The sequence below is a fragment of the Ornithorhynchus anatinus genome, chromosome 12 (assembly GCF_004115215.2).
Source record: "Ornithorhynchus anatinus isolate Pmale09 chromosome 12, mOrnAna1.pri.v4, whole genome shotgun sequence".
NCBI classification, from domain to species: domain Eukaryota; kingdom Metazoa; phylum Chordata; class Mammalia; order Monotremata; family Ornithorhynchidae; genus Ornithorhynchus; species Ornithorhynchus anatinus.
In genome coordinates, this window is record NC_041739.1 from 24,610,835 (window position 1) to 24,622,561 (window position 11,727).

The following is an 11,727-nucleotide window of genomic DNA, read 5'->3' on the forward strand; positions in this document are numbered from 1 at the left end:
AGTGTTTATAACCCTTGAAGCTTAAACCTTTCAGTCAAGCTGAAGATCTGACCATATGCTTGCTGCCTAAGCGCTAAGTTTGGGGAGAAGCTGGGAAATAACGTTTAAAATAAATTGCCACTAATGTCCAAATTTAGCCCAGGTATAGTTTGAGAGGAGAGAAATCTTCACCCCACAAATGAACATCCTTTCAGGTTGCAAATCAGGGATTAGGAGACACCATCCCAGTTCACAGCCCAGTTCCCTCTCAGTCACCTCCCTTCACTATACTCCCAGGAGAGCCGGGAGCACTACGTAGGCAGGAGGGAGAGGTGAGGGAGCTTTACCTTTATTAGCCCCCCAAAAAGACCCCTCCCACAATATCCCAAGTGACTCTGAGGAATGGGGGGGAAGAGGGGTCTGACTCACTTGCCCTACCTCTGACCTGCTTTCACAGCCAAACCTTGACTGAATTCTCTAGCAGGGCGCCTCCAGCCTCCATTTCACTTTTCAGAGAAGTACTGACTGGGGGGAAATCATCAGCACTCATCCCTCTTTCTTTGGCTCTGTCCGTTCCTCGTACGCTACTGCCCCTCAAATACCTCAAGAAGGTAAACCAAACTAGAATGGTAAAATGTTTTGTAGCTACCCGGCCTCGAGTCTTTCCCGAAGGGACGGCCAATCCTTATCATGCAATCTTCTCTGCTCCCAACATTTCCTCCCCAGAGTTATGAAGAATTTGGTTAACCTGATTTTCAAATTGATTTAAGCTGCCCTTCCTTTTTCCTCAGAAATCGCAGGGCCTGAAATCCGGGTTGTAATCGCCTGACTCCTGAGCCACAGCTCTGATCTTGCCTGGTGCTTTTCCAAGAAGTCTGGCCAGTAACGACCTCCTATGTAAGTGGGGGAAATCTCTACCGAAGAGGAGACTACTAGCCAAGGGGAAGTCGACAAAGACGCACGGATTTTCTAGAAGTTCCTCTTTTACCCTGGCTCCCAGACCTTTTTGATCGAGTCACAGAATTCCGCCAGGATTCTAACAGGGAAGAATGGCTTCAAGAGGGGAAGAAGAGGAGGAGAAGAAAAAAAGATCATTGGGACAGGGTGTCACTGAAACTCCTTTTCCTCTCGCCCTTCCTCTCAATTCTCTCCGCTACACCACGCAGACACGGAAAACATCCTTGACCTTTTGGTCTTTTCTTCACTGGTCTTTCTCACTTCACCCTCTAAGTACCAGGCCCAAGAGTTCTGACCGCCTCCTGCCACCATGGATTGTAGCAGTGGATTTCCCAGTTCTTACAAAGACATTTCATTCATTCAATCGTACTTAATGAGCGCTTACTGTGTGCACAACACTGTACTGAGCGCTTGGAAAGTACAATTCGGCAATAAAGGTATTCCCTCCCACTTCAGAAAGCTCTCAGGTGACCTCACACGAGTTTGACGAAGCCTGAAAATGGGCTGCCTGGTGCTGAGCAACGAGGGAGGGTTTGCCAACAGGTGAGGGGTAGTTGAGATTTTCAGGAGTAAGCTGCCAGCCATGCCTGCCATGCCCCTTTTTCCCTCTGCTTCCTCTACCCCCCCTTCACCTCTCCGCAGCTAAACCCTCTTCTCCCCCCTTTCCCTCTCCCATCCCACTGTACTCGTCCGCTCAACTGTATATATCTTCATCACCCTATTCATTTTATTTTGTTTAATGAGATGTACATCACCCTGATTCTATTTATTTGCCGTTGTTTTTATGAGATGTTCTTCCCCTGGACTCTATTTATTGCCACTGTTCTTGTCTGCCTGTCTCCCCCGATTAGACTGTAAGTCCATCAAAGGGCAGGGACTCTCTATCTGTTGCCGACTTGTCCATTCCAAGCGCTCAGTACAGTGCTCTGCACACAGTAAGCGCTCAATAAATACTATTGGATGAATGAATGAGATCCTGGAGCAGAGACCACAGCAAAGGGGACCCAGCTGGCTGGTTCCTCTAACAGCTTCGGGATTCATCTGTGTTTCTGGGGGCCGTAAAGGAGAGTGCCAAATGGGGAGAGAAATCCTCTCTAAAACTTGAAACTGCCTGGGCCTTTTTGCTTTTGGAAGGCGAAGACATCCCCGGGTCGTGACAGAGCACCTTATACATTTACCAAGGCTGCCCTCTAGTGGAGACACAGCGGTAACAGACGCGCAAATTACAAGCGACCCATTCCAAGTCGTTTCCATCGATGACTACACTGCGCGAAACGCCCATCGGGCTCCTTTTTCCCCCCTCCACCACTAAATGTGGGGAAAGAGCCCCTGAGATGTAACCAACCCTTGCCGGGAGCTACCCTTACTTTTCTAAGAGACCTTTTGAAACAAAGGTACATTTTGTACGGGGAGATTTGATAGGTGGGACAGTCTAACAAAGCTTCATTGTCTCTGCTTCCGAGCGATTTATTTGTGACTAATAAATCCTCGTTAAGCTCTTTTATTTTGGCAGTTGAGGAAGCCAGTGTTGTAATAGTATAGAGCCACAGTCACCCTAAACACAGCCTGAGAATTTCACCTCGAAGGATGCGGGGACAATGAGTAGTTTGTCCTCCTTCCCGGTTCTGGCCGGCCTGCCCTGGTCAAGGCCAGGTTTTGGCTCTAGGCCTTCGGTTCTGTTCTAACCTTTAAAAAGGTACAAAGCCTAGGGGTGGGTTGAGCTGTTCCCGAGGGCGGTTTAATGATAATAATAATAATAATGTTGGTATTTGTTAAGCGCTTACTATGTGCAGAACACCGTTCTAAGCGCCGGGGTACAGGGTCATCAGGTTGTCCCTCGTGAGGCTCACAGTCTTCATCCCCATTTTACAGATGAGGTCACTGAGGCCCAGAGAAGTGAAGTGACTTGCCCACAGCCACGCAGCTGACAAGTGGCGGAGCAGGGATTCGAACACATGACCTCTGACTCCCAAGCCCGGGCTCTTTCCCCAGAGCCACGCTGCTTCTCTAAAGCAGAGGAAGTAGCAGGGAGTTAGGAGTCGGGAGACCCTGGGTTCTAGACCCAATTCTGTCACTGGTTGGCGATACGACCTGGGGCAAGCCTCGGTTTCCTCATCTATAAAATGGGAATAAGAGGCCTGTTTTCTCTGTTTCTTAGATTTGGAATTCCATGTTCATTCATTCATTCAGTAGTATTTATTGAGTGCTTACTATGTGCAGAGCACTGTACTAAGCGCTTGGAATATACAATTCAGCAACAGATAGAGACCGTCCCTGCCCAACGACGGGCTCACAGTCTAATTGGGGGAGACAGACAGACAAAAACAAGACAACACACGGGGACTGTGACGGATCGGTTTTAAATACATTGAGGAGCAGCGTGGCCCGGTGCAAAGAGCATCGACGAGGATCCTAATCCCGGCTCTGGTACTTGTCTGCTGGGTGACCTTGGACAAGTCACTTAACTACTCTGTACCTTAATTACCTCATCTTTAAAATGGGGATTAAGACAGAGCCCCATATGGGACATGGACCGTGTCCAATCTGATTAGTTTGTATCTACCCCACTTCTTAGTATTGAGCCTAGCACATAGTGCTTAACAGATACCATCAAAAAATGCTTAACACAATGTTTGGCCCACAGTAGTTATCATAATTAATTATATTTTCCTGGTGACCTTTTGGGGAAAGCAGTAAAAAATTCTGAACAACTACAGAGTTCAGCTACTGCTCTGTCCTCACCTCACACTCTAATGACATCGAACAGGCAGTCCCCAAACTCTAGCAGCCCCTTCTCCAGAAAACGAACCCTCGAAAGATCATCTGGACTCACTGGAAGTGTCCCAAACTCAAATCCAGAGGTTGTACAGGCCCACAGACACAAGCATCTGGCCTTGACCCTGGTTTGGGTTGGAGTGGGCAGAGGAAGAAATGAGTTTGTTTGTGAAAGTGACAGAGACAGAAAATCATGACAGAGACAGAAAATCATCTTTCTGTCTGTGAGGCCCTTTCTGTGAAGACATCTTTAGCCTCTAGACTGTGAACTCCTTGTGGGCAGGAAAACATCTACCCACTCCGTTGCATTGTACTCTCCCAAGTGCTTAGTTCATGCTCTGCACACAGTAAGCAGTAAATAAATGTTTCTGCTACAATCTCTTCTTCCTTAAACCCAAATCTAGGAACAGGAATGATTTTTTTGACTTCACGCCTCAACGGGATGGTTAACAGGAAGATAAAGTTCATCTAATTATAGTTTTGCTTCAACAAACAGTCCTTTGTGGGATTAACCCAAGCTTTCTTAGGCAGGTTTGTAATTGGCCAAGGCCTTAGTTACAAAAGTATATCCAATCAAGGTTGGACCGAAAAGACTGAGGCTCTTTGACCAGGAAAGATGAAGGCTCAGAGGGGACATGATTGAAGTTCAGAAAATCATGAAGGACACTGCACCAACAAGGAATTGTTCCCCAGGTTCCACCCCTCAAGGTAAGTTCCACCTTAAGTTTGAAGGTGGGCGATATAAAGCAAAAAAAGGGAACTCTTCTTCACACAAGTGTAAAAATCTGGAATTTGTTACAACAGGAAGTTGTGCAAGCCAAAAATATTATGACCTCGATTCAAATCCCGACTCTGCCACTTTTCTGCTGTGTGACCTTGGACAAGTCACTTAACTTCTCTGTGCCTCAGTTACCTCATCTGTAAAACAGGAAGACTGAGCGCTCCATGCAGGATGTGGACTGTGTCCGACCTGACTAGCTTGTGTCTACTCCAGGGCTTAGTACAATGTCTGGTACGTAGTAAGTCCTTAACAAATACCATAATAAAGAGGAGTTTAGATCATTCAAGGACAAGCGATCTACATGTACCACTGGAAGGAAAGTTAAAGATGAAAGGTGCTCCAAGTCACGGACGGCAACTTGCACACAGCATCGCGTTGTCAGCATTGGAGACTGAACGGTGGGCTGGATTTTACTGTTGTTCTGGTCCAGTATTAACACTGATTATGTTCTTAACAGCTCTCTCTATCTGTTGATAAATTTTAGATAACCGACACCTGGAATTACATATCTGAAGGACATTATAGCCACGCTCCATCAACCTGTGGGATGGGAAGGTGGTCAAGAGGAGAATTATAAATCCATTCTACAGATGAGATATGGAGTCAAAGAGAATATAAGAGACTTTTGGGTGTTACCTCTGGGTCAGTGGTCAAGAATTAGTACCCAGAATCCTCTGAGGCACAGAGCCCGGTTGAGGTCGGAAGAAAATGGAGTATAGATTGCTGTTCCTCCCCTATCTTTGGTAATCATTCAGATCAGTCCTTCCTTAATGGAGAGTGAGATGATCGAGTGCCTTGGTTGGGTAGGGTCATTTGCAATTTTCTCCTGTTCTCCCAGCTCCCCACCTATGCCCAGTTCTCGTGTCATGTGATATCAGGTTCCTTATGGGCAGGGGCTGTGTCTGCTAATTCTGTTGTATTGCACTTTCCCAAGTCCTTAATACAGTGTTCTAAACATAGTACATACTCAAATACCACCAATGAATTGATTTTGATAAACAGGGATTGGTTGGAATTGGGAGGGAAGCCTGTGTTCCATGGAGTAGCAATGGGACCCATTTCTCCTGACTGGGGTGGGAATAGCAGGAAGCCTGTAGAAGGAAGAAGTTAGCTTGGATCATTATAGAGGCTGCCCACTGGGGTTGAAATATGGGGCCACGTATAGGCCTAGGCCCTGGAGCTGGGATTGTTTATCCAGAGGACGATCACTCCCCGGATCACAGTAGGAAGAGGCTGCAGCAAATCAAGGTACATTTTTAGCCTCATAATAAATGACTCCTTCAGACGTCACTCTCCCGAACACACGTACACACACACCTCTCTGAAGTGAAGGACAGTGGGGGCCTCCTGAAGGGGATAAAGGAGGTGAGTGATTTTGGGGGTGGGAGGTGTGATGGCTTGGCCCCTCTAGAGCTGAATCAACACTTGCAGAGAGTTGACGCAGCAGTCCTAGGGTCTATGGAGGTCAGGGACCACTGTGTGTGGTAGGGGATCCTCTGCCCTTTTTTCGGGGGCGGGGGGGTGGGGGGAGGGGACAGGTCAGTGCCCCACAGAAGGTTCTGCATCTGAGGTTTGCAGCATTACATTAGTATGGAGAGTCAGCTTCCGGTATGCATATGCTGACCCCCAACTCGACTCCATCGGGAGCAGCTGTGAACTTTAATGCCCTCCAATATGGCCATGGTGCTGACTGAGCGGAGATCAAGGGGTTAAACGAGTTCAGGCTTCTCATACAAGTTGTTCTACCACTGCCCAAATGGCACAAAGGGTAGTAAGTGAGCTAGTTACCCAGGCTGCAGCAGGCCTGAGTCCCTTTCCCAGACGAGTCACTGAATTCAGAGCAGTCCCTGGCCAGAGGGCCTTCGCAACTCCGGATTTAGGTTTCTTCCCCCCACAGCAAGCAGGGCAAACCTACTTTGCTCCCTGCCGGTTGACCGGAGTCGGCAGGGAGGGGTGCGAAAACACATGGGCACTTTCTGCAAAGAAGCCAAGATTAAAAAAAGAGAGATTGATTCCCTGAAAACCAACCTCAAAGTGATTTGGAAAATAACAGTCCCTACAAGCCCGATGATGATAATAACAACAATAATAATAATAATTCTCAGGCTACAATTGGAGCTGGAAATGATGGTGACATCTCGTGTGACTGGGTTAAACATTTTGGCCTCCGGAACTAGGCATTTGCATAAAAAAGATCAGGAAGTCACTGCCTGTGCCATCTCTCACCACCAACGGCTTAATGTCCTTGATACAGGGACACCACTTCCTAATGTACTTCCACCTCCAAGCTGGGCAGGGATTCTAATCTTTGGCTCGCATATGAAATGTCAGCGCTTTTTTTCCAGAGAACAACAAATTATGTTCTAAATGAGAAGAGGCCATCTGTAATGGATAATACAATCTGAAAATCCGAAGGGAGCAGCTGTGACCTGTGGTGTAACCTAGCAGGCTTGAGTCTTTTCTCAGCCTATCGGTTGATAGGAGAACATCACCTTAGGATATAATAATTAATCATTAGTCAAAATGGATATCCCCGACACTTCTTCCCCCCTCCCCACCCCTGGCTTAGAGATGCTGCTGCCTGGCCTGGCAATAAATCAAGGAAACACATATGGACCTTTAATATCTAGTGGAATATATTTCTAGCAGCCCCTTTTATGCAGGAGGTTCTGCTGCCAATCCGTAGGGAGATGGGATGTCCTGAAATGTCCCTGGAAATAGGGAGTTAGTACAGAGTTCCACTGAAGGGAGGCAAAGAGCTCAAGATGGAGGAGGGCGAAGTGATGATTAAGTTGGTTCTATTTGTACTGGACTGATCCCTGCAGGACAGACTAGCAAAACCCCTCGACTTTAGACCAAGATTCTAGCTCTTCCTCCACCTTCACTCTCTCCTTGTCCCTGTTGGTTGTGTCTTACTCCTGAGGTCCCCTTTTGAGAGCAGCCAAAAAAAGCCAACTCTCTGAAATCCAATTGTCCTGCCCGACTTTAGAGCAGAACAAAACACTCCAATGACTTCTATCCTGCCGCTTGGTTCCTCAAACAGTCCAACTACCTCCTCTATCTTCTCATTGCAATTCCCATCCATTACTCTTTGGGAATGGGTCTCCTCGGGCAACTAGCTGCGAGGGCTGGTGTTGGAAGATAAAACTGTGTAACATGAATGAAGACTGGAGCTTCCTTGACTGCAGGCAGCTGGATACTCCACAGGAAGTGCACCAGCTGGAATCCTGCCTGCTAGAGAGGTTGAACCACAACTGAGAGGCTACTCCAGTCCTGTGCTCACCCAACTCAGAGAACACCCGACCTAGATGTCCTGAATCTGAAAGAAGAGAGTCCCAGGAACTGTAAGCCCATCAATGGGCGGGGACTGTCTCTATCTGTTGCCAAATTGTACATTCCAAGCACTTAGTACAGTGCTCTGCACATAGTAAGCCCTCAATAAATACCATTGAATGAATGAAAGGGGTCAGACCAGATTGATTCATGGTCTCCGACATTAGCCTGGGACTTCCCTTCTTGGGGATGAAAAAGGCTTTTGGCAGCTGGGATGTTGGGATGGCTCCTACTGGTGATAAATCACCTGGTCAAATGGGCATTTGCTGGTGCTCATCTACCCCAAAGCCTACAGTTAGTTCCTTGATAAAGGAGTATTGCAACCAAGGTTCCAAGCTGGGGAAGGAGAAGCCATGTTGCCTAGTGGTTAGAGTACAGGGCCTGGGAGTCAGAGGACTTGGATTTTAAGCCTGGCTCTGCCACTTGTCTACTGTGTGACATTGGACAAGTCATTTAACTTCCCCATGCCTCAGTTACCCCAACTGTAAAATGGGGGTTAAGATTGTGATTGCTAAGTGGGATAGGAACTATGTCCAACCTCATTATCTTGTATCTACCCAAGCGCTTACCATAGTACCTGACACATAGTAAGTGCTTAACAAATACCATTAAAAAAAATAAAGGGCGGGGGGGAGCACTAAAGAATGAGAAACACTTCTCAGTGGCCTAGATCAAGTTCACTACATGTAAACTCAGCCCCTGGGGTTTCCAAAGCCTCTGTACAGGGACAAGTAATGTTTCTTTTTTTTTTTTAATATAAAATAGGTTGTGGTCTAGCATCTTTTAGAGATGTGGGAAGGCCAGAAATAAAGGATTCTTCCTGATAACAGAGCTGCTCGAGGAAGGTTTGTCCACCTACTGGAAATGGACGGTCATCTCCCCAAGGGCCTAAGTGATGAACCCCTAAACCCCATCTCTTAACATACTCTACAGCCACAAACTCATCATGGGATCCTTTTCTGAGTCAGAAATCAGAGAGGTGAGGACTGCTTATGCTCAGAAACTTCCCTTCAAATAGGAAGAGAACAGAGATGCTATTCATACTCTATTCCTCACAGGTTAACTCCTCTAGCCCCTCCACTCTTATTCCCACTCCAATTTCTGGCCCCCATCACCTCACACAACCATCCACTGATTCCTGCCAAGTAATCTCTTTCTTAAAGGCCTTTCAATAGTATTTGAGTTTTTACTGTCTGCAGAGCACTGTACTACTACTACTAATAATGATGGTATTTGTTAAGCACTTACTGTGTCAAGCAGTGTTCTAAGCGCTGAAGTAATTACCAGTTAATCAGGGTGGACAGAGTCCCTGTCCCCCAAGGGGCTCACAGTCTTAGTCCCCATTTTACAGATGAGGTACCTGAGGTATAGAGAAGTTAAGTGACTTGTCTAAGCCCAAAACTGAGCTCCTTATCTTCCCTCCCAACCCCTGTCCTCTTCCTGACTTCCCTATCACTGTGGATGGTACGACAATCCTTCCCGTCTCTCAGGCCCGCAACCTCGGTGTTATCTTTGACTCGGCTCTCTCCTTCACCCCACACATCTGATCCGTCACCAAAACCTGCCGGTCTCACCTTTATAATATCGCCAAGATCCGCCCTTTCCTCTCCACCCAAATGGCTATCTTATTGTTACAGGCTCTCGTAATATCCCGGCTAGACTACTGTGTCAGCCTTCTCTCTGATCTCCCTTCCTCCTCTCTCTTCCCGCTCCAGTCTATTCTTCACTCCGCTGCCTGGCTCATCTTCCTGCAGAAACACTCTGGGCATGTCACTCCCTTTCTTAAAAACCTGCAGTAGTTGCCAGAAGCAGCGTGACTCAGTGGAAAGAGCACGGGCTTTGGAGTCAGGGCTCATGAGTTCGAATCCCAGCTCTGCCACTTGTCGGCTGTGTGACTGTGAGCAAGTCACTTAACTTCTCCGTGCCTCAGTTCCCTCATCTGTAAAATGGGGATTAAGACTGTGAGCCCCACGTGGGACAACCTGATTCCCCTATGTCTACCCCAGCGCTTAGAACAGTGCTCGGCACATAGTAAGCGCTTAACAAATACCAACATTATTATTATTATTATTATCGACCTCCATACGAAACAAAAACTTCTCACTCTAGGCTTCGAGGCTCTCCATCACCTTGCCCCCTCCTACCTCTCCTCCCTTATCTCTTTCCACTGCCCACCCCGAATGCTCCGCTCCTCTGCCGCCCACCTCCTCACCGTCCCCCGTTCTCGCCTATCCCGCCGTCGACACCTGGGCCACGTCCTCCCGCGGTCCTGGAACGCCCTCCCTCCGCACCTCCGCCAAACTAATTCTCTTCCCCTCTTCAAAACCCTACTTAAAGCTCACCTCCTCCAAGAGGCCTTCCCAGAATGAGCTCCCTTTTCCCTCTGCTCCCTCTACCCGCCCCCCTTCACCTCTCCTCAGCTAAGCCCTCTTTTCTCCCCTTTCCCACTGCTCCTCCCCCTCTCCTTTCCCATCCCCTTAGCACTGTACTCATCCGCTCAACTGTATATATTTTCATTACCCTATTTATTTTAATGAGATGTATATCACCTTGATTCTATCTATTTGCTATTGTTTTAATGAGATGTTCATCCCCTTGATCCTATTTATTGCTATTGTTCTTGTCTGTCCGTCTCCCCCGATTAGACTGTAAGCCCGTCAAAGGGCAGGGACTGTATCTGTTACCGATTTGTACATTCCAAGCGCTTAGTACAGTGCTTTGCAACTATTGAATGAATGAATGAAAGGTCACACAGCAGACAAGTCATGGAGCTGGGATTAGAACCCAGGTCCTTTTGACTCCCAGATCCGTGCTCTATCCATTAGGCCATGCTGCTTCTACAATGGACATGACCCCTGCCCACAAGGAGTAGAAAGTGTGGATAGAGACACCTCAGGAAAACCAGTGGATGAATGGAAGAGAGAGAGGCAATTTCATCCTGAACATCATTACACTAAAATGACCTTTAGCCTTAGCTCCCAAGGGTACATGGCCTCCAAAACATTCAAGTTGTAATTCCCTGAAACCGAGATGCCTGAAAAAGATTTTCCATTATTACCTATTGTCCAAAGAGTAAAAGTTGAGTTATGGCAAATGGTACAGGTTTCATCAAAAGGCCGAACCCTGAGAGAGATCCAGCCCCTGGTGATCATCCAAAATAGCATTTCCAACACTAGGTACCATGCTAATTTGGATGAATCATACAGCACTCAGCACAGACAAGGTCCTTTTCTAGTCAAGAGCAGTTGGTGCCTTACGAACATGAATTCACTTGCCTTGTCTAGTTCTCTTACAGGTGAGCAGAAAGAATGTCAGTTCTCAAAGGAAAACAAAAAGTAAACCCACCCGTTAAAATGTTTCCCCGTTAGCTTCCCCCAGTAAGTTTAGTTAAAAAAAAAAAATAAAGGAAATCAGCCTTCTACTCTGCTCTGCTCCTTTACTGGGCATGAATGGCCCAGTAGCTTTTGGGAAGGCTAGATTAAATAGCATTATCCCAATTTCCTTAGGTCTCCCTAGGGAGACACCTACACTTCTCATTAATGTCCTGACAAAGGACCCCCATTCACAGTTCTTTCTGCCACTGAAGAGTTGGTAACTTTATCTTCATCTGAATCCTTGAATTGCACCAAGTACCATCTGTCTAACAAACCCTCACAGAGCTCCAAAGAGTGCCTTTGGCTTTCTTGAGGTAACTTAGTAACCAAGCCAATTTTTCTTCAAAGCTCCTTTATCCAGAATAGCCTTAGTGCTTAAACACTAACAGAGAGATATTAAGGGAAGGCAAAATGATCTGTAATTTATTCATAAACTACCATGCATTCCTAGGGAATTTTAAAAATAAAACGTGACGCTTGTTTAAATATTTACCGGTTTGATGACCTATTTTCTCGCTTAATTATGAT